A 21,186-nucleotide genomic window follows, 5' to 3' on the forward strand; every position below is an offset into this window, starting at 1 on the left:
GAGCTTCAGCTTCAACATCAGACCTTCCAATGAACACCCAGGATTGATCTCTTTTAGGATGGATTGATTGGATCTCCTTGCAGTCCAAGAAACTCTCAAGAGTCTTCTCCAACACCACAGTTCAAAAGCATCAATTCTGCGGCGCTCAGCTTTCTTCACTGTCCAACTCTCACATCCATACATGACCACTGGAAAAACCATAGTCTTGACTAGACGGACTTTTGTTGGCAAAGTAATGTCTCTGCTTTTAAACATGCTATCTAGGTTGGCCATAACCTTCCTTCCAAGTAGTAAGCGTCTTTTAATTTCATGGCTGTAGTCACCATCAGCAGTGATTCTGGAGCCCAAAAAAGTAAAGTCTGACACTGTTTCCACTGTTTCCCCATCTATTTCCCATGGAGTGATGGGACCAGATGCCATGATCTTAGTTTTCTGAACGTTGAGCTTTAAGCCAACTTTTTCACTCTCCTCCTTCACCTTCATCAAGAGGCTCTTTAGTTCTTCTTCACTTTCTGCCATAAGGGTGGTGTCATCCGCATATTTGAGGTTATTGATATTTCTCCCGGCAATCTTGATTCCAGCTTGTGTTTCTTCCAGCCCAGCGTTTCTCATGATGTACTCTGCATATAAGTCAAATAAGCAGGGTGACAATATACAGCCTTGACGTACTCCTTTTCCTATTTGGAACCAGTCTGTTGTTCCATGTCCAACACTGCATATTAGTAAATTTTAAATCTGTTGGAGACTATAAATTATGTGTTCACCTTATTAACATTGAAGTTTGGTGTATGTGGCCATTTGTTTTTCTTTTTCCTGTTACTTGCTATACATTTGATATGACAATATTTGCACAAGAATCTTTGTGTTTAGAATTATATCTTTATGATAAAGTTCCTAGAAATTGCCTTGAAAACTAAATTAATGAGTGCTTATTATTATGTGCCTTAGACTGTGCTTAGGAAAATGTAAAGAGATAGACATGTGCAATTCTCATTGCAAACCAATGATCTAGGTTCTGTGATTGTTGTTTTTAGAGAGAAAGTTGAGGCACAACAAGAAATGAATGAGTACTTATTAAAGTTATTTGATGCAGGTCACAAAGCTGGGAAGCAGTCGAGCTGGGGTTTGAAGACACGACTGTCAGCTAGCTGCATCTGCTCCAGAGCCCCTAACATGCTATGGTGATTCACTTTAAAAGAGACAACAGATGGATCTGAGAAGAGTTTTAATAATAAATAAGCCTCATATCATCAATGGACTAGACCCTGACCACTTGACAATTTCCTTAGGAGAAAAGATCATTCAAAAGCAAAGTGTTTTTATTAAGATATTTGGTAGAAAAAAGAATTTGATGGGATGATTAATACTCTAATAGAATATACATTGTTCACTTTTGAGTTCTTTTTAAGAAAAACAACTTTAGAAGCTAATTTAAATTGACTGCAAATGATAATGTCTTCATCCTTTTTTTAGTTTCCAAGCTTTCTGGGTCAATGAAGGGATCATTTCGATGTCCTCATCTCAGAGTGCTCACTTCTCTATGCTACACCTAAACTTCTGTTTTTTGTTAAAGGTGATATGCTTTGCCCATTTCCTCAACGAGATGTGAAGATATGGACTACAGTCTCATGAGCTGTGTGAAAGAAGAGTATGTGAAAGTGTGGGTATTAGTAAGATACTACTCTTCTTTTTTCATATGATCATGGATTTTTGGTATTTTAAATATTTAATGATTTGAGAAATGTATAATACAATATAAGACATAATTACATTTTTAAGTGGGACTAAAGGAGGTAAGAAAAAGAAGGAAATCTTGTCTAGCTCCTGTACTTAAGAAATCTAATTTTAGTTCTTTAACATATATAACAAACCTAGAGAGGATAAAAATAAATGAGATAAATTAATGAAAAGTACAAGTTAAAAATGGTTCCTATTGTGTTGCTAACATATGCATTCAAATCAATGTACTTATTTCTAACTTGTTAATTACTGTAACTTCTACAGTAGTAGGGTTCAAATCAATGGCTGTGTTTACTGGATGCATGTTGTTAGAAATGCATCTCTAAACCAGAACTCATATATTGCCAGTGGGAGTATAAATTGGTATAGCTACTTTGGAAAACTGTTTGACAGTTTTAGCTAAATGTCATTGATATATACAGCCTGTGTGTTGTGTGCATATGCACTCTCAGTTGTGCCTGACTCTTTGTGACTCCATGGACTATAGCTTGCCAGGTGCCTCTGTCCATGCAATTTTCCAGGCAAGAATCCTGGACCAGGTTGCCACTTCCTTTTTGTTGTTGTTGTTGTTATTTTTTTTAAATTTATTTATTTTAATTGGAGGCTAATTACTTTACAATATTGTAGTGGCTTTGCCATACATTGACATGAATCTGCCATGGGTGTACATGTGTTCCCCATCCTGAACCCCCCTCCCACCTCCTTCCCCACCCCATCCCTCTGGGTCATCCCAGTGCACCAGCCCTGAGCACCCCGTCTCATGCATCGAACCTGGACTGGTGATCCATTTCACATATAATATACATGTTTCATATGCCATCCTCCCAATTCATCCCACCCTCGCCCTCTCCCAAAGAGTCCGAAAGACTGTTCTATACATCTGTGTCTCTTATGCTGTCTTGCATATAGAGTCATCATTACCATCTTTCTAAATTCCATATATATGCATTAGTGTACTGTATTGATGTTTTTCTTTCTGGCTTACTTCACTCTATATAATAGGCTCCAGTTTCATCCACCTCATTGGAACTGATTCAAATGTATTCTTTATATTGGCTGAGTAATATTCCATTGTGTATATGTACCACAGCTTTCTTATCCATTCGTCTGTTGATGGACATCAGGTTGTTTCCATGTCCTGGCTATTATAAACAGTGCTGCGATGAACATTGGGGTACACGAGTCTCTTTCAACTCTGGTTTCCTCGGTGTGTATGCCCAGCAGTGGGATTGCTGAGTCATATGGCAGTTCTATTTCCAGTTTTTTGAGGAATCTCCACACTGTTCTCCATAGTGGCTGTACTAGTTTGCATTCCCACCAACAGTGGAAGAGGGTTCCCTTTTCTCCACACCCTCTCCAGCATTTATTTCTTGTGGACTTTTGGATAGCAGCCATTCTGACTAGTGTGAGATGGTACCTCATTGTGGTTTTGATTTGCATTTCTCTGATAATGAGTGATGTTGAGCATCTTTTCATGTGTTTGTTAGCCATTCGTATGTCTTCTTTGGAGAAATGTCTGTTTAGTTCTATTTTTCTGGAATTGAGCTACATGAGCTGCTTGTATATTTTTGAGATTAATTGTTTGTCCGTTGCTTTGTTTGCTATTATTTTCTCCGATTCTGAAGGCTGTCTTTCCCCCTTGCTTATAGTTTCCTTTGTTGTGCAAAAGCGTTTAAGTTTAATTAGGTCCCATTTGTTTATTTTTGTTTTTATTTCCAATATTCTAGGAGGTGGATCATAGAGGATCCTGCTGTGATTTATGTCGGAGAGTGTTTCTCCTATGTTTTCCTGTAGGAGTTTTATAGTTTCTGGTCTTACGTTTAGATCTTTAATCCATTTTGAGTTTATTTTTGTGTGTGGTGTTAGAAAGTGTTCTAGTTTCATTCTTTTACAAGTGGTTGACCAGTTTTCCCAGCGCCACTTGTTAAAGAGATTCTTTTCTCCATTGTATATTCTTGCCTCCTTTGTTGAAGATAAGGTGTCCATAGGTACGTGGATTTATCTCTTGGCTTTCTATTTTGTTCCATTGATCTATATTTCTGTCTTTGTGCCAGTACCATACTATCTTGATGACTGTGGCTTTGTAGTAGAGCCTGAAGTCAGGTAGGTTGATTCCTCCTGTTCTGTTCTTCTTTCTCAAGATTGCTTTGACTATTCGAGGTTTTTTGTATTTCCATACAAACTGTGAAATTATTTGTTCTAGTTCTGTGAAACATACTGTTGGTAGCTTCATAGGGATTGCACTGAATCTATAGATTGCTTTGGATAGTATACTCATTTTCACTATATTGATTCTTCCAATCCATGAACATGGAATATTTCTCCATCTATTTGTGTCCTCTTTGATTTCTTTCACCAGTGTTTCATAGTTTTCTATATATAAGTCTTTTGTTTCTTTAGGTAGATATATTACTAAGTATTTTATTCTTTTTGTTGCAATGGTGAATGGAATTGTTTCCTTAATTACTCTCTCTGTTTTCTCATTGCCACTTTCTTTTGCAGGGATCTTCCTGACCTAGTGATCGAACCTATGTATCTTGTGTCTCCTGTATCGACAGGCGGTTTCTTTACCATCTGAGTTATTGGGGAAGCCCCTGTATACAGTTTCAGTTCAGTTCAGTTGCTCAGTCATGTCCGACTCTTTGCAACCCCATGGACTGCAGCATGCCAGGCTTCCCTGTCCATCACCAACTCCCAGAGCCTACTCAACTCATGTCCATCGAGTTGGTGATGCCATCCAACCATCTTATCCTCTGTTGTCCCCTTCTCCTCCTGCCTTCAATCTTTCCCAGTATCAGGGTCTTTTCCAGTGAGTTGGTTCTTCGCATCAGGTAGCCAAAGTATTGGAGTTTCAGCATCAGTCCTTCCAATGAATATTCAGGACTGATTTCCTTTAGGATGGACTGGTTGCATCTCCTTGCAGTCCAAGGGACTCTCAAGAGTCTTCTCCAACACCACAGTTCAAAAGCATCAATTCTTTGGCACTCAGCTTTCTTTATAGTCCAACTCTCACATCTATTATCCAGGAATTCCACTTCTAAGAGAACGGGATACCTGATTATGCCAGAAAACTTATAGAAAAGCACAAAAAAGAGAATAAAAATAAACTGTTATCCTAGTATGGAAATAGCAATTTGTACTGATAACATTTTAAAGGAGAACCATATTTTACATACCATTTTGTAGCAGGCTTATTTTATACAATAATGGATTGTGAATGTATTTTCATTTACTAGGTATTTAACAATGTGTTTTTTTTTTATTTTTAACTTTTTTTTTAACAATGTTTTAAAAAGTCTGTCTATAATATTATAACATGGCTAAACCATAACATATTGTGCTTATGCTTACTATAATTTTGTCTTGTTGGGTATTTAGGCTATTTCTACTTTTTCACTACATTTAAATAACAATGTAGTAGACATTCACGTATGTGAATTTTTAGCAAATATTTGAATATTAGAATAACTTCTTAGAATTGAAATTTCTGGTTCAAAAAGTATAAACATTTTAGTTATTTAGACACAAATTGCTAAAAATTATTGTGACTTATACTCCCTTCCACATGACATGATATTGTCCAACATCCACAATAGACATAATTATTTTTTCTAATCTTTGCCAAATTTATAAATAAAAAAATAGTTGCCTCTCATTCTAGCTTTGCTTAATATGGTTTGACTTCTTGAAATTATTGACTTTTTAAAAAAAAAGAATTCTCTGTTCATCTCCTTTGATTATTATTCTAGTCTTATGTCTGTCTTGTTTGTAAGAATGGTTTATAAGCAGTAGCAATCAAAATTCTTTGCTTAATACTTATGTTGTGGATATTTTTTTCTGTTTTATTACCAACTTTTCATACTTCAAACTCTTTTCCCAAACTAGCAAACTCTGACATTTCAGTCTTTCCCTTTGAGAAAGCAGAATTTAGGGGAAACTATCATAGCAGATAATTGGCATTAGGCACTTTTGTTGGACTTCATTTCTTACATTTTCATTTCATGTCCTTTCTCTCCTGTGTTTGGTCCCTTTTTTTACTTTTAGGGCATAATGGATATATATGAAATTTGTATTTGCAGAGAGAGAACTAACATCCTTAAGTGGCTGCCAGGTGTCAGGTACTGTCCTAGATGCTTGACCACATTAATTCATGTGCATGTTAAGTTGCTTCAGTCGTGTTCGACTCTGCGACTATATGGACTGTAGCCTACCAGGCTCCTCTGTCCATTGGGATTCTCCAGGCAAGAATACTGGAGTGGGTTGCCATGCCCTCCTCCAGGGAATCTTCCCAACCCAGTAATTGAACCCACATATCTTGAGTCTCCTGCATTAGCAGGTGGGTTCTTTACCACTAGCACTACCAACAACCTTAATAAAGTATTATTTTCTTCATTTTGTAAGCTGAAGAAATCAAAGATCATCCAAATCATGTGTCCTTTCTTTCTTGTCTTCCTTTTAACTTTCTTAATTTCACCCTCAACCTACTCCTTTTGAAGTCTTTTCCATCCGTTTTTATTTCTGTTTATTTATTTGGCTGCACTGGGTCTTAGTTGTGGTATGTGGGGTCTTTTATCTTCATTGTGGCACGCAGGGTCTTTAGTTGTGGTATGCAGGGTCTTTAGTTGCGGCATATGGGATATAGTTCCCTGACCAGAGATGGAACCCGGGTCCCTTGCAGTGGAAGCTTGAGTCTTAGCCACTGGACCACCAGGGAAGTCCTAAGTCTTCTCCATCTTTGTTCTGGCAATTCCATCCTTCCAGCTGTTAGGCCAAACCGCTCAGCGTCCTCTTTGTTTTCTTTTTTATAGCTGAACATATTTGATAGAAATATTAAAATAATCATTACAGTTCCTCTCACTGTGGAAGCCAGGGAGGGAAACCCCTTCTGTAATCAAAGTAATAATTTTTGATCATGCAACAATGCATTTTTGTTATTACGTCCATAGATAGAGACTGTATTTCAAAGCAGATTGATATAGATTTCAAAGAGGCCTGGACTTACAGAGTAAGTAAAATTTATTTAAATATAAAACAGTTACCTCGTATGCTGCTGGCATATTCATATTCATAGTTTATAAAGTAAAAAAACTAAACTTTTAAAGTCCGCTCTGAAATAGATGCATTTTCATTAATACATTCACTAGTTAGGTCTCTTCTTCTAAAATAGGGAGAAAGCCAGATATCTTTAAAGAAATAAACTCAACATGTCAGCAGCAACTTTCAGTTACTCCTTGTCCTCCACACTCCGTATCCAGTCTTTGAGGATTCCCTGTCAACTCACTCTGTCAACTACCTCTGTCTCCCTGGTCCCGTCACTCTCCTCTTGCTCCTGGGTTATTTCAATAGCCTTCTCACTGGTCTCTGCTTCAACCCTCACCCACCACTGTCCTCAACCCAGCAGACAAAGTGATCCTATTACAAGGTGTCAGAAGATGTCACTTTCCTACACAAAACTTTCCAGTGGCTTCCAGCTCAGCATGAAGGCCTCATTTGATCTATGTCACCTCTCCCTCTTCTCTGACTTCCTCTCCTTTCTGCCACAGTGGCCTTCTGGTTGCTCCCAGCACCCTCAGGCATATTCCTGCCTCTGCCTCAGGGCTTTTGTACGTGCTGTGCTTTCTGCTTCAAAAGTTATCAGCTCAGATATCCTGTTTCCCAACCTCCTTCAGGCCTTTGCCCAAATATTTCCAGCGGCTTTCTTTGATCGCCTATTTAAGAGAACATCCCGCTTACTCCTTATGTTCTGTCCCTGTCTAATTTTTCTCCACAGCATTTCTAATCATATGGCGTGCGTGCTCAGTCGATTCAGTCGTGTCTGACTCTCTGCGACCCCATGGACCATGGCCCGCCAGGCTTCTCTGTCCATGGGATTCTCCAGGCAAGAATACTGGAGTGCGTTGCCAGTTCCTTCTCCAGTGATAAAGTATGAAGTGAGTGAAGTGAAGTTGCTCAGTCATGTCTGACTCTTTGCGACCCCATGGGCTGTAGCCTATCAGGCTCCTTCGTCCATGGGATTTTCCAGGCAAGAGTACTGGAGTGGGTTGCCATTTCCTTCTCCAAATCATATGGCAGTCCACATATTTTCTTTATCATTTGTGTCTCCTGCTTGGAAGATAAACTCCATGAGGGCTACAATTTTTGTTTTTGTTCTCTGCTGTGTCCCCGATCTCTAGGAGAATGCCTAGCATGGAAAAAACACTCTATAATGGTTGAATAAATGATTCCCCCACATCCCAATTGTCAGAACAGGCCCTGACCTGCTGGGCAGAACTTCCTTGCTCCTATGCTTCTATCTCCCTGTCCTTCTGCAGCTTTTAGTTAGCCACCTGTTTTGCACTTGTTGTAGGTGGAAGGTTGGTGAATCCTGAGAGTTATTTGCAGCAGGTGCATCCCTGCTGCAGTCATCAAGAATAGCAGTGGTGGTAGAGCCGGAAGTGTGAAGTTTTGCATCCTCTGATTACCGAGGTTGCAAGAGAGACCCGAAGCTAGATAGACTTGATTTTCGTTGTCACTGGATGCCATTCATCGAGAATGGAGGGAGGAAGATATACTTCCTCCAAAGGAGAATTTGGTGAGGCGCCAGCAGGATGTTGCGGGTAGTAAAAACCCCACATCCGCCTTTGCAAGCCATAGTTCGGCCCAACTCGCTCTGATTGCGGCTCACCTCAAGTTTCAGCCACACCAACCCCAGGGCTCTGGAAATGCCAAGAGAGCCTCTAACCAGGAATTTGATTCCTCCTCCTGGATTTAAAGTTCAGAAAGCAGGTCCTTGTCTTCACCATCCAAACAGGAAAGGAGAGAGGAAGGAGGAGAAGTGGGGAGGAGGTGGCAGTGCCAGCAAGACAATGGGCAGGGTCTCCGATGCTAAGCAGCCAGCAAACATGTCCTGTTGTCTGTGGGCCGAGGTCTGGGTTCTGGAAAGGACAGTGAAACACCAGCAGTGCCAAAGGCCATCGCCATACCCTGGGTGATAGGGAAATCGATTCCCAACCTGCTCTCTCATTTTCCGAGGAGTTGTGAGATGGGGAGGTTTCTTTTTGCTGTTGAACTGAACAATTAAAGAGCCCTCATGTTGAGGGGGAAAACTGCCAGTGAACTGTGACAAGTACACCTATACCCCCAGGGTGCGTGTCGCATGGAGGTGTCTCTCTTTCTCCACTCAGCAGAACCCAAGTAATGAGCCTTTTGGCACGATTGTAAACGTAATGTGTGTGTGTTCGTGAAGGGGTGTAGTGCCAGCGACAGGCGAGTCCCCAAGGGCGAGGTGTCCTCCATTCCGCGGGGTTCAAGTTTCGGTGGAAACTTTCCCTCAGAGGCTCCGCCTCCTTCACCTTGGCAACGGGCGCCGGGGCCACGTCACAGCCGCCCCGCCCCCCTCCACCCCGCACCTGGCGGCCACGCACCGGGGGGCAGGGGCGGGGCCGGCGGGACGGGGGCGGGGCGAGGGCGGGGCCGGGCGCGCGCTCCCCGGGGCCGGCCTGGCAGGTTGGGCCCCTCCCCGGCCGAGCCCCGCCCGCGCTCCCGAGGGCGCGGGGTAGGGGGGCGGGGGAGCCGGGGAACGGCGCGGCTCCGCCACCGGCTGACGCACGGTCGGAGGGTTGCGCTCGGACCTTCTCCCGCCTCGTCCTTTCCCCGGGAGCCGCTGTAGAGTTGGAGCCGGGCGAGGGGGGAGCCGAGCCGAGATCTGCGAGCGTCGGCCGGCCCGGGAGCGGAGCGGACTGTCCGGACCCGGCGAGGAGCCCGCTCCCCCTTCCTCGCGGCGTCCGGCGCGGGCAGCGGCACGAACTTTCTGCACTGGCCCCGCACCGCGCCGGGAGGAGGAGCCGCGGCCACTGACAGGTACGTGGCGCGCGGTTCTGAGACTTGCGCTTGAGGGGCTCTCTTCCTTTAGGGGTTAGGGGAAGCGGGAGAGCAGAAGCGCCTCTTCCCGAGCTCTCCGACCGGGCGGGAGGCGCAGGAATTGGGAGGGGGCCCTTGGGAATAGCCCAGCCCAGGTCCCTGTGTCGGGCCAGGCGCGGCGGGGAGGAGGTTGGCTCCCGGAGCCGCGGGACCGGGCGTTACTCTGTGACTGATCCCGGGGGACAGCGAGCTAGCTTGTTTTGACGGAGAAGAGTGGCATTAGGGCTCTCCACCCTTTTCTTGGTCCCTGGGGCCGGAGAGCTGGGTCCTACGAGAGGAACCGGCAAAGGCGAAGAGGTCTGGGACTCATTTTTCCTCTCTAGACCTTGTCGCTTTTTATACCAGAGGCAGAGGCGGTGCTACTCTGAAGTTTGCAGTACTTTTCAGGTGTGAGGATTTACTCGTTGTGTGGCTTTTGCTCAATTTCATCAAGTTCTCTAATGAAACTGCTTTCAAGTCGTAGTTATTATTGACGGTGATGATGATGGTGTGTGTGTGTGTGTGTGTCCTGTTTCGACCTTAACAAAGGTCCCTTGTTATAATTCCACTTCTGCTCGGGAGTGAAACTGCTGTCCTATTTCAAGAGCCCAGCCAGAGCGAGGTGTTGATGGCAGGGGTAGCCTTGTTTCTTGGGGACTTTGGCAATCAAGTGGGCAGGCCTAATGAATTAGCCCAGTTCTGTCCCACCCACTTGGATCCATCCATTCTTAATAGAGCCCGGTTTTGTTCTAATTTATCCTGGTCTGTTATGGATGGATGGATCTAACTGGGTGCACAGGGAACTCTTCCCAATATTCTGTAATAACTAAAATGGGAAAAGAATCTGAAAAAAGAATGGATATATGAATGTGTATAACTGAATCACTTTGCTGTACACTTCAAACTAACACAACATTGTAAATCAACTATATTCCAGTATAAAATAAAAATTAAGCAAAAAACAGACCCAGCTTCCATCATTCAGCAGGTGCTGCAGCCTTAGCATCCAGGATGAGGAATAGTCCCAGTGGAAGAAAGGAGATCAAAACAGAGGAGAGAGAGTCCCGAGGAGGAGTGAACAGGTCACACCACTTGTTGCTTACCTGTAGACTGGGCCTACTGCCTGCCTTCTCTGGAAGGGGCCTGCTATCAAATTCATCTCATTAGGAGGTCAGCTGCTCCCTGCTAATAGCCACAGCAGCCCTGATGAAATTATGTAGGTCATTGAAAAATAATTCCTGCTTAATCACCTTTATCCTGTTGATTAGCAAGAGAAAAGATTTCCTCTCCTTAATGTACCATGTCTGGTTGGCAGGGTCACCTGCCTGACCTCAAATTCACTTGGACACCTGGCCCTGGACAGGATGTTTTCCCTGAAACTGTCCAAACGTAGCGTACCACAGCCCAAGTCCACATTTGGAGAACTTCAGCTGTCTTCGCTGGACAGAAATCGAACAGGATAGTCAATCTGTACATTTACAGCTTAATGTGGCATACTTGTTGGCGTTAGATAGCCTTTTCAGATAATTAAAAGCTGATTTCTTTTAGTTCCAGTTAACCCCTCTCCACCAAGTTCGTAGAAATTGTTTCCATGTTTGTCTTGAAATAAAGTTTGGGGTCCCATTTGTCATTTGTCCTGTAGCTTTAGGAATAGGACTTAACTGTGTGGAGCAGATAGAAAAGACAAGAGAAACTGCCTATCACTGAACTAGATTCAGAGAGAGATTTAGAGTGGTTTCACAATCTAGGCACAACTACCCAGCTAGCTTCCTACCTTCCCCTAAATAGAGACAGTACGGTTGCATTACTTTATATAAAAGAAAAGATATTTATTTGGCTGTGCCGGGTCTTAGTTTCAGCCCATGGGATCTTCGATCTTCGTTATGGCACGTGAAATCTTTAGTTGTGCCGTGTGGGATCTAGTTCTCTGACCAGGGATCCACCCCGGGCCCCTTGCTTTGGGAGTGTGGAGTCTTAGCCCCTGGACAACCAGGGGAGCCCCGGTTGTATCACTTTTAATGTAGGCCTTTGAAGACCAGAAATGAGAGGACTGTTTTACTACAGTGTCGGTAATGCGTTGCTGGACAGTTTTTTGTGATAACTTCTCGAAATTGGTTCAAAACCCTTTCTCTGCAAAGTTCTTTTCTGCCATAATAGGAAGTCAGTAGATTATGTCTGCAAATCAGAAAGCAGATGTACAAATAATGTTGAAATATAGAGGTACATATTAGAAGAAGCCTGAGGTGTGACTTTTGAAATTATGTTCTTGTTTTACTTTTCAAAAGAGAATTTGATAAGAAAGCTCCCTCTCTCTGCAAATATAAAACAGTGTTGCTTTCTCTGATCGCTGCTTAGATGCTCGATATTCTGTGTACATTTGTCTCATTGGGTGATACATAGGCCCTTTGAAGAGCTGGCCCCTCAGATTTTGGCCGTGGAACACGCTTTTCTTCACTCTTACTTCTCACACCTCTGTGAAGAGTGAAGACCTCTACTTCACTGTTACTCTCAATGACGTCTGCCTCTTAGATTTGACATCTGCCTCTTAGATTTTAGCCTACACAGGAGAACAGTGCTCAAGTGACCAGTAGCTTCAGGAACTTCATTTATAGGGATCTCTTAGTGAAGACAATAACAGAAAGTAACTTTTTTTGTGGGTCTTGAGATGGCTGACTTAACCAAAAACGCAGCTCTTGCCATCGCTTCTCCGCCTTTTGGCTGAGATCAAATGTAGTATGGGGGCTTCCCTGGTGGCACAGTGTTAAAGAATCCTCCTGCCAATACAGGAGATGCAAGAGATGCAGATTTGGTCCTTGGGCTGGAGAAGATCCCCAGGAGAAGGAAATGGCAACCCACTCCAGTATTCTTGCCTGAAAAATCCCATGGACAGAGGAGCCTGGCAGGCTACGGTCCCTGGGGTTGCAAAGAGTCGGAACATGACTGAGTGACCAAGCACATACCATATTCGTGCTTTGTGATTTAGCCATTTTGAAGTTCGTGCTATTATATTCAGATTATACAGGAGGGAAACAGATGAGATTCAGAGAAAATAAGAAACTTTTAGATGCACATTTTGTTCCTGTATGTGGTGAACTCAGACCCGAGTGCAGTGTTTCTGATTTAGAGGCCAGGCTTTTAATTTTTTCTCTGCTACATTATGTGCAGTGTTTGGATGCAAAATGGGGTCTTGTTTCTCATTAACCAAAATGCGTGCTCATGGGGGACAGGACTGTATGGAAACACATACTTGTACGTGTGTGTACATGCATGTCATCTTTATATCCTTTGCATCTTAACAGTGTAGCTGCACCCCAGGAGGTGGGGTAGGTAAATAAATACCCTACTAGTTGCCATAAGGAATGTTAACTAGGATCTACAGTTGAAAAAAATCAGAAAATAGAATTTAAATATGGAGTTTACAAATATGGAATTAATTACTAGAAGAAACATCTGAAAGTTCGAAGGGCTTCTTTTGGGGAGTGGAACTCAAGGGTGAGGCGGAGCCAGGCAGGATTCTGCTGTTTTTGGCCAAGTACCCTATGAGAAATGCTGGGCTGGAAGAAGCACAAGCTGGAATCAAGATTGCCGGGAGAAATATCAATAACCTCAGATATGCAGATGACACCACCCTTATGGCAGAAAGTGAAGAGGAACTAAAAAGCCTCTTGATGAAAGTGAAAGAGGAGAGTGAAAAAGTTGGCTTAAAGCTCAACATTCAGAAAACTAAGATCATGGCATCTGGTCCCATCACTCCATGGCAAATAGATGGGGAAACAGTGGAAACTGTGGCTGACTTTATTTTTTTGGGTTCCAAAAATCACTGCAGATTGTGATTGCACCCATGAAATTAAAAGACACTTACTCCTTGGAAGGAAAGTTATGACCAACCTAGATAGCATATTAAAAAGCAGAGACATGACTTTGTCAACAAAGGTCCATCTAGTCAAGGCTGTGGTTTTTCCAGTAGTCATGTATGGATGTGAAGAGTTGGACTGTGAAGAAAGCTGAGCACTGAAGAATTGATGCTTTTGAACTGTGGTGTTGGAGAAGACTCTTGAGAGTCCCTTGGACTGCAAGGAGATCCACCCAGTCCATCCTATAGGAGATCAGTTCTGGGTGTTCATTGGAAGGACCGTTGTTGAAGCTGAAACTCCAGTACTTTGGCCACCTCATGCGAAGAGTTGACTCATTGGAAAAGACCCTGATGCTGGGAACGACTGGGGGCAGGAGAAGGGGACGAGAGAGGATGAGATGGCTGGATGGCCTCACCAACTCGATGGACATGAGTTTGGGTAAACTCCGGGAGTTGGTGATGGATAGGGAGGCCTGGCATGCTGCGATTCATGGGATCACAAAGAGTCGAACATGACTGAGCGACTGAACTGAACTGAACTGAACTTATATGTTATGCTATGTACATGTGTATTGCTTTTTTATGTCTTCTTTGTCAAGGAAAGAGTAAAGGTTTGTTTTTAGAATTTTAGAGCCAAAAGGGACAGCAGAGATTGTTTATTTCCAGCCCTTTCACCTTGTAGGTGAGGAAATTGAAATATAGTTTAATTGCTTCGCTAAGGTCACATGGCTGTGGGGACACCCATCTCCCAAGTTCACACCCTTCCCCAGACAGGTGGAACTTTCCTCTGTGCTTGTGATTCCTTAATTACCTTTCTAGGCCTTGCTCCCTTCTCCTTTCTGTCTACTTTTTACAGTGTTTGATTAGGTTGTTGAACTGTGGATTCAAAAATAGGTAATTATCTCTAATTCCTCATATTTCTATCACAGAAGTGCTGCAGAGTTTCGAAGTCTGCATAATCTGTACACTTTTGAGTTTAATTCTATAATAACTTTTAATTAGAATTAGAGACACTTTTGCAGTCTGTCTGCGGTTATTCAGAAATTGACAGTGTTACTCAGTTGAATTTGATAAATACTGGAGTTTGGCCTAAACTTTTATCCCTAGAAGCTATTACTAATGGGAGATGATAAGAAGGTCTTTCTGATATCTATGTATGTCACTTAATTTTGAAATTCTGAGAATAAGGAAACAATGGTCTTCCAAGAGAGAAGCAGAGGCAGGTGATACAGCAGAACTATAACAGAAAAGTTTTTTAACACTCTAAGATTTCTCTTTTCTTTATACACGAGATTTTCTACTTTCCCTCCAAAATTAAAAGAAACTTAAAAGAAAACTTTCCCACCAACTTATAAGAAAAATTTATTTTTTCTGATTATACACACAATACATATTATTCAACATTCAAACATGACAGAAATATGTAATGTTGAAAGTTAAAAGTGCACTGTGATGTTGTATTCTAGAGAAACTTCCCCCAAATTTTCCTAAATTAAAATGTATTTATAATTGTGATTTTAATAACAAGTGGGTGTAAAATAGCACAACTTTCAACTTAATTTTTAGCTTAATATGCATTGAAAATGTTTCCATAGCCATACATACAGATCATACTGTGTAGTATTGCATCACAGGTAATTTGAACAATTTCCTATTGTTGGAAATGTGGGTTGTTTCCCATTTTCCCATAGTGAGAATAGTGCTTTGGAGAACATCCTTGAAAGTGTATCTTTGTACACTTGGGTAGGAAAGGTTTGTGAAAGAGTCAGAGGGATGAAAAGTTAAATTTCTCTAATTTATACTTCCTCTAGTAGTGTCTCTACACTTAAACTATATTAATGGCTTTTTTATTTTTGAATGTATTGGACCAAAGATAGAAATTATTAATATAGGAGCAGACTCTGAAACAAAAGGTCATAGTAACAAAAGGCTCTGAGCTTTTAGGTGAGGCTCACCTCATTTCAGATTTTTTTGGTTTTAATGTTTTCCCCAAGAGAATAGTAATTGATAACAGCTCTAAAAATACTCTGCAGTTGTTGGATGAGCTGCTAATTACTTTTTATGGAGCATAGTTAAAAAATTTTTTTTAAAGAACATTATTCTAGGACATGCCATTAAGGAGTTCAGGGAATACACTAGGCTTTGCAGAATGCAGAGTGAGTGTTTTAGCTCCTCTTCTTGTATGAAAATTTACCTCTGTTGAAATATTGGTCGTGGATCAATTTTAAGATCTTCAGACCTGCAGAAAGTCCCAAGAACTAATTTTACTCACCTGTGTGTGGCATTTGAAAAGACTCTGATGCTGGGAAAGATTGGAGAAGACTCTTGAGAGTCCCTTGGACTGCAGGAAGATCCAATCAATCCATCCTAAAGGAGATCAATCCTGGGTGTTCATTGGAAGGACTGATGTTGAAGCTGAAACTCCAATACTTTGACCACCTCACGCAAAGAGTTGACTCATTGGAAAAGACTCTAATGCTGGGTAGGATTGGGGGCAGGAGGAGAAGGGGATGACAGAGGATGAGATGGTTGGATGGCATCACTGACTCGATGGACATGGGTTTGGGTAGACTCCGGAAGTTGGTGATGGACAGAGAGGCCTGGCGTGCTGCAATTCACGGGGTCGCAAAGAGTCGAACACGACTGAGCGACTGAACTGAACTGTGTGGCATTTGAAAAGACCCTGATGCTGGGAAAGATTGAGGGCAGGAGGAGAAGGGGATGACAGAGGATGAGATGGTTGGATGGCATCACCGACTCAATGGGCATGAGTTTGGGTAAACTCCAGGAGTTGGTGATGGACAGAGAGGCCTGGCGTGCTGTGGTTCATGGGGTCGCCAAGAGTTGGACACGACTGAGCGATTGAACTGAACTGGTGTGTGGCAAATGTGAAATATAATACTTTGGCTAAATTTCATGAACTAGGCTCATTGAAGCAGGAACATTTCAGGAATTCCTGTGGCAAAGATTTTATTGGTCATCTTAGAGAGCTGATTAATATTTTCATGGAGTCCAAGCTTTGTTCATAACCATTCAATTAGAGGATTGTGTTTCATTCCTCTGGATGAATACCTTCTGTTTTGTTTGTGTTCATGAAACTTGTACTTGGAGTTTATTCATGATTTTCTTTGTAACATATTAGAATGAATATAAAAACATCTCAACAAATATAAATGTACACACATGCACACTTATATATATATATACCCTATGTGTATACACACACACATATATACACGTGTATATTTATGCATAAGTAATATAAGCTATACTTTAAAAATGTGATCATCAGTAGGTCATTTAGCATAAATATTTGGTGCACCCTTAAAATTAAGATGATATCTGCTCATATTTATTTTATTAGGAAAAATGCTTCTTGATGTCTTTTATATGAAAAATTTCTTAATAAATTAAGAACTTTTTAGGATACAGGTGAAACGTCATTGTTTGTATATAGTTCTTACATTTTGGTTTTTTTTGGTGGGAAAATGAAACATATCTTGTATATTAGTCTTGGTTATTGCCTGTTCTCTAACAGTGTCACTTTTTTAATAAGTTGAATATTTAAAATCCCTCCTGTTTGGGATATATTTCAGAATGTTTACACTATCCTTATTTTAAGCAAGATGCAGTAATGTTTATGAAGAAAGTGGCAACAGGACTTTCATTGACCTTGATTTGCTTCAGGAAATAGTAGACAACGTGTTATTTGCTCGAGTTGTATTAAAAACTTAATGGTTAATGCTGATTTCTTATCAGCTTGATGAAGTTTGTCCCTCAGTCTCCTCCTTGTACTTCCCCACTGGGTTCATGTTGAGGACTTTGTGTGTCCGACTCGGAGCGTGGACCCTGCATTTGCTCTTGATGAGTCAGCTTGTAAGTTGTGTTTTATTGTTCGGGGGCTGGTTGTGTCGCCTCCTCCCTTTTTCCCTCCTCAAGTCATCCTACCTCTTGATCATGTTTTAGGATTAGTGTGCCACCTAGGAGTGGTCATTCCTCCACTGTGAATCACAAAATGAGTCGGTCTTGTGAGACTTTCTGACTCAAGCCTGACTGATTCAACCTGCTGTCCTTCAGGCTTCTGTCGGAACGGGCACTCCTGGAGCAAACTCTCAACTTGGCTCCCTCCGCTCCATGGGTGATCCCTACATCTGCATCCTCATTGCTGACCTTTGAAATCCTAGGCTTGTTTCTCCAGTTCCTGCTGCATAGGTCTTTATTTGGATCCTGACATCCTATTAAACTAGAAGAGTAACTCATCTTAGTCACCTAGCTGAGTACCTTATTGTGAACAGACTCCTATACGTGTTTGTTGTTCATGGTCTGCCTCTTATTATCACATGGGCAATTATAATGTGTTTTACCTTGTTTTCATTTCCAGTTTTTCTTTCTGCAATCCATTTTCATGCCATGATTGGTCTGATTCTATAAAGTACAGCTTTGCGTATGTCACTGATCATGGTCCTTGTTGCCTACTGAGTAATAAGTCAATTCAAGGTATAATGGCTAAATTTAGGTGCCAAATTTAATTGATGTTGCCCAGGGATTTGGTGAAACATTGTTTTGGGTGTGTCTGTGAGGGTGTTTCTGGATGAAATTGACATTGGAATTGATAGACTGAGTGGAGCAGATGGCCTTTCTATTGTGGATGGGCCTCATTCAATCCATTGAAGACCTGGATTGAACAGAAAGGCTGAGGAAGGGAGAATTCGCTCTCTCTGCCTGCCAGTTTTTGAGCTAGGACATCCGTCTTCTGTGCCTTTGGCCTTAAGCTTGGTCTTGAACTGTATTATCAACTGTTCTTCTCCAGCCTGCCAACTGCAGATCTTGGGATGTCTCAGCCTTCGTAATTGCATGAGCCAATTCCTTATAATAAACCTTTTCTATCTGTCTGTTTCTCTCTCTCTATAAATGTATATGGAAATATACCTCCTTTATTTATTTTTAAAATTTTTAGCAGCGTATAGTTGCTTTACAATGTTGTGTCAGTTTCTGCTGCACAGCAAAGCGAATCAGCTGTATGTATAAAGATATCCCCCGTTTCTTGGATTCCCTTCCCGTTTAGGTCACCACGGAGCACTGACTGGAGCTCCCTGTGCTGCACACAGGCTCCCATTAGTCATCTGCTTTATACGCAGTAGTGTCAGTATGTCCATCCCCATGCCCCAGTTCATCCCACTCCCACCCCCTCTCCCGTTGGTGTCCATGTTTGTTCTCCACGTCTGTCCACCTCCTTTATCTGTATGTCTTTGGTTGGTTTGTTTCCCTGGAGATCCCTAACACTTAAGGCATCTGTGGTGTGCCCCATGCAGATCCTCTGCTCAGGCTGCCGTGCTGATCTGCTCTTCATTCCTGAGCACACCTTTCCCACTATCTCTGATGGGACCAATCCTTCCTCTTTCCTATCTCAGTGATGTGAATTCTTCAGATCCAGTTCCGAGCCTGTGTCCTCCATTAAGCCTTTCTTGGCTATCTTCTCCTGTAGCAGTTTCCTGGCATCTGAACCTCTGTACTGAAATTTTAGGAATTTAGTCATTAGACATTAGCTTTCTAGTGTTACATCATTTATACAATTGTTCTTGTTCCTAGTTATATTACAAACTCCATGAGGCCTCCGATCAAGCGCTATACTGCAAATCCTCCACTGTTTTTGGTTTTGCTTCACACAGTAGGTGGTCATTGTTTACTAATTTTTATTTTAAGCACTAAGCTCTACCAAGGAAGGAGAGGCAAGTGTGGGGCATGTGCGCCCAGTCCCCTACCTTGTGCCCAGGGCAGAAATGTCTAGCTCATTGCCCACAGGACCGAGAACTCTTTATCAGAGCGATGCTCCAGGGAGACTCTGCCAGTTGTTTGGAGTTGTTACTAGAAACAAAGCTTATACATCATCCTTGACCTAACTTTTCCTAAGAAAAATTCAAGCCATATTTAAAGTTCTGTTGAATTAGCCCTTTCCTAAAGCACTGGTTTGCAACTATTTTTGCTCTCATCTGCTTTGCCCTTGTCTCTTGTAATTCCCTTTGCTCTGCCTGTAGTGAAGTCATTTCGTATCTTCCTCCGTACTTCTCTTACGTAGCACGTGGGTGTCAATAATTTTGAGTAAGTGTCAAGAAGACGAAATATGGAAAAAGAGCTCTGTGTTCCTAGGCAATTTGGGTTTGTCCAATTTTATGCACATTTCATTCAAGCTCTGTTTGATTTTCCTCATTTCTCCTGCAGTTGAATGTAGTTTTTGAGAAACATCATTGCAACTCTGACCTCCTTATGCACTTTGGTATGTCTTTTAATCTCAGAGTATTACAGATCCTCTGCACGTCCCTTCCCCCTTTCCCTGATGTCCTGCACTTATCTTCTAACATATTACAATTTACTTATGTATTTTGTGTATTGTTTATCACTTAACCCCCAAATAAGAACGTAAAGCTCCACGAAGTGCAGGGATCTCTGCTGAATTAGTTTTGACTCTCTTTGGCTGTGTCCCAAGATGTAGACCAACGCCTGCCATTCCGTAAGTGTTTGTTGAATTGAATAGGAGTTTGCTGTCTTTTTTTTTTTTTTAAAAGATTAAAAAAATGTATTTGGCTGCACTGTTTCTTCATTGCAGCACACAGGATCTTCAGTCATGTCAGACAGAATCTAGTTCTGTGACCAGGAATCAAACCCAGGCCCCCTGCATTGGGGGGGCAGAGTCTTAGCTACTGGTGGTTTAGCCAGTTAGCCAGCCACCACGGAAGTCCCCGGCAGTTTGCTGTCTTGAAAACTCTTCACACCCTTTGTTGTCTGTTAAATCCCACTGGCCCCTCTTTCTTTTTTCCTTCTTGTTACTGAAGGTCCCTTCTATTCAGACCTGGGCTTCCCAGGTGGCACTTGTGGTAAAACACTTGCCTGCCACTGTAGGAGACATCAGAGACAAGGGTTCAATCCCTGGGTCGGGAAGATCCCCTGGAGGAGGGCAGGACAGCCCACTCCAGTGTTCTTAGCTGGGAAATTCCACGGACAGAGGAGCCTGGCAGGCTACAGTCCATAGGGTCACAAAGAGTCGAACATGACTGAAGCGACTTAGCACATCCAGACTTACTTAGGTTTCAAACCATATACCTACCTGTGCTCCAGGTAGGTGCTTTTGTTACAGCCACATCTGTGGCAGGAGTAATTTAGAGTCTCCTGGCTGTTCGTGGTTTGAAAAGCACTGTTGCATATACAGCCTCATCTGAAGTCGTTCTGTGCCCGTGACGCCATGAGTGCTTTAGGGCTTGTCTTTCACCGGAGTGTGCAGATTAGCAAAGTCTCGTGCCATCAAGGGGTACAGCCATTCTCCAGTGTGTGCTGGGCACACTCTCCCCTTGGCTGTGCTCTTGCCAACTTATAACTAAGGAGCATGCCTCTTTGATAGCAGCTCTGGCCTTCTTAGAAACAATCACTGTCTTCCTCAGAAGAATGTATATATGGTATAAGGCCCCCAAGGAGAGTGGTAAAAGTGAGGAAGGAAAAAAAAGAGACAGACCACACCAGCTCGTGTATGGGGCACTTCTCGTTGGAAATTCCTTGGGTAGATGCTGAAGACAGTTGTTGCCTCAAAGTTAGTTTTAATAGAGTAGTTCCAGCAGCAATTGGAGACAGAAGCATGGAATTGAAAACCTTGGCCTGAAGGACGCAGATCCTGTAGAGATGGGAACTGTTGATCTTTGGGGTCTCTGCCAGTAAACTGCCGTTCC

The 21,186-nt window shown here is 42.3% G+C and overlaps 1 protein-coding gene across 6 annotated transcripts in view; it reads left to right on the forward strand.

Moving 5' to 3' along the window:
* The window catches only part of FHIP1A (FHF complex subunit HOOK interacting protein 1A), a 381,881-nt gene that overhangs the window by 92,091 nt on the left and 268,604 nt on the right, over positions 1 to 21,186 (forward strand). For 4 of the 6 annotated variants that reach the window (XM_081544002.1, XM_081544008.1, XM_081544001.1 and 1 more), the window contains exon 1: positions 9,264 to 9,579. The gene's annotated coding sequence lies outside the window, so the exon portion shown is untranslated. Of the gene's footprint in view, positions 1 to 1,573; positions 1,661 to 9,263; positions 9,580 to 21,186 lie in introns of those variants that run through there. The other 2 variants (XM_081544005.1, XM_081544003.1) reach the window with 1 other exon arrangement.

This window comes from Giraffa tippelskirchi, chromosome 11 (genome assembly GCF_054371585.1).
Source record: "Giraffa tippelskirchi isolate mGirTip1 chromosome 11, T2T-mGirTip1v1.2.pri, whole genome shotgun sequence".
NCBI classification, from domain to species: Eukaryota; Metazoa; Chordata; class Mammalia; order Artiodactyla; family Giraffidae; genus Giraffa; species Giraffa tippelskirchi.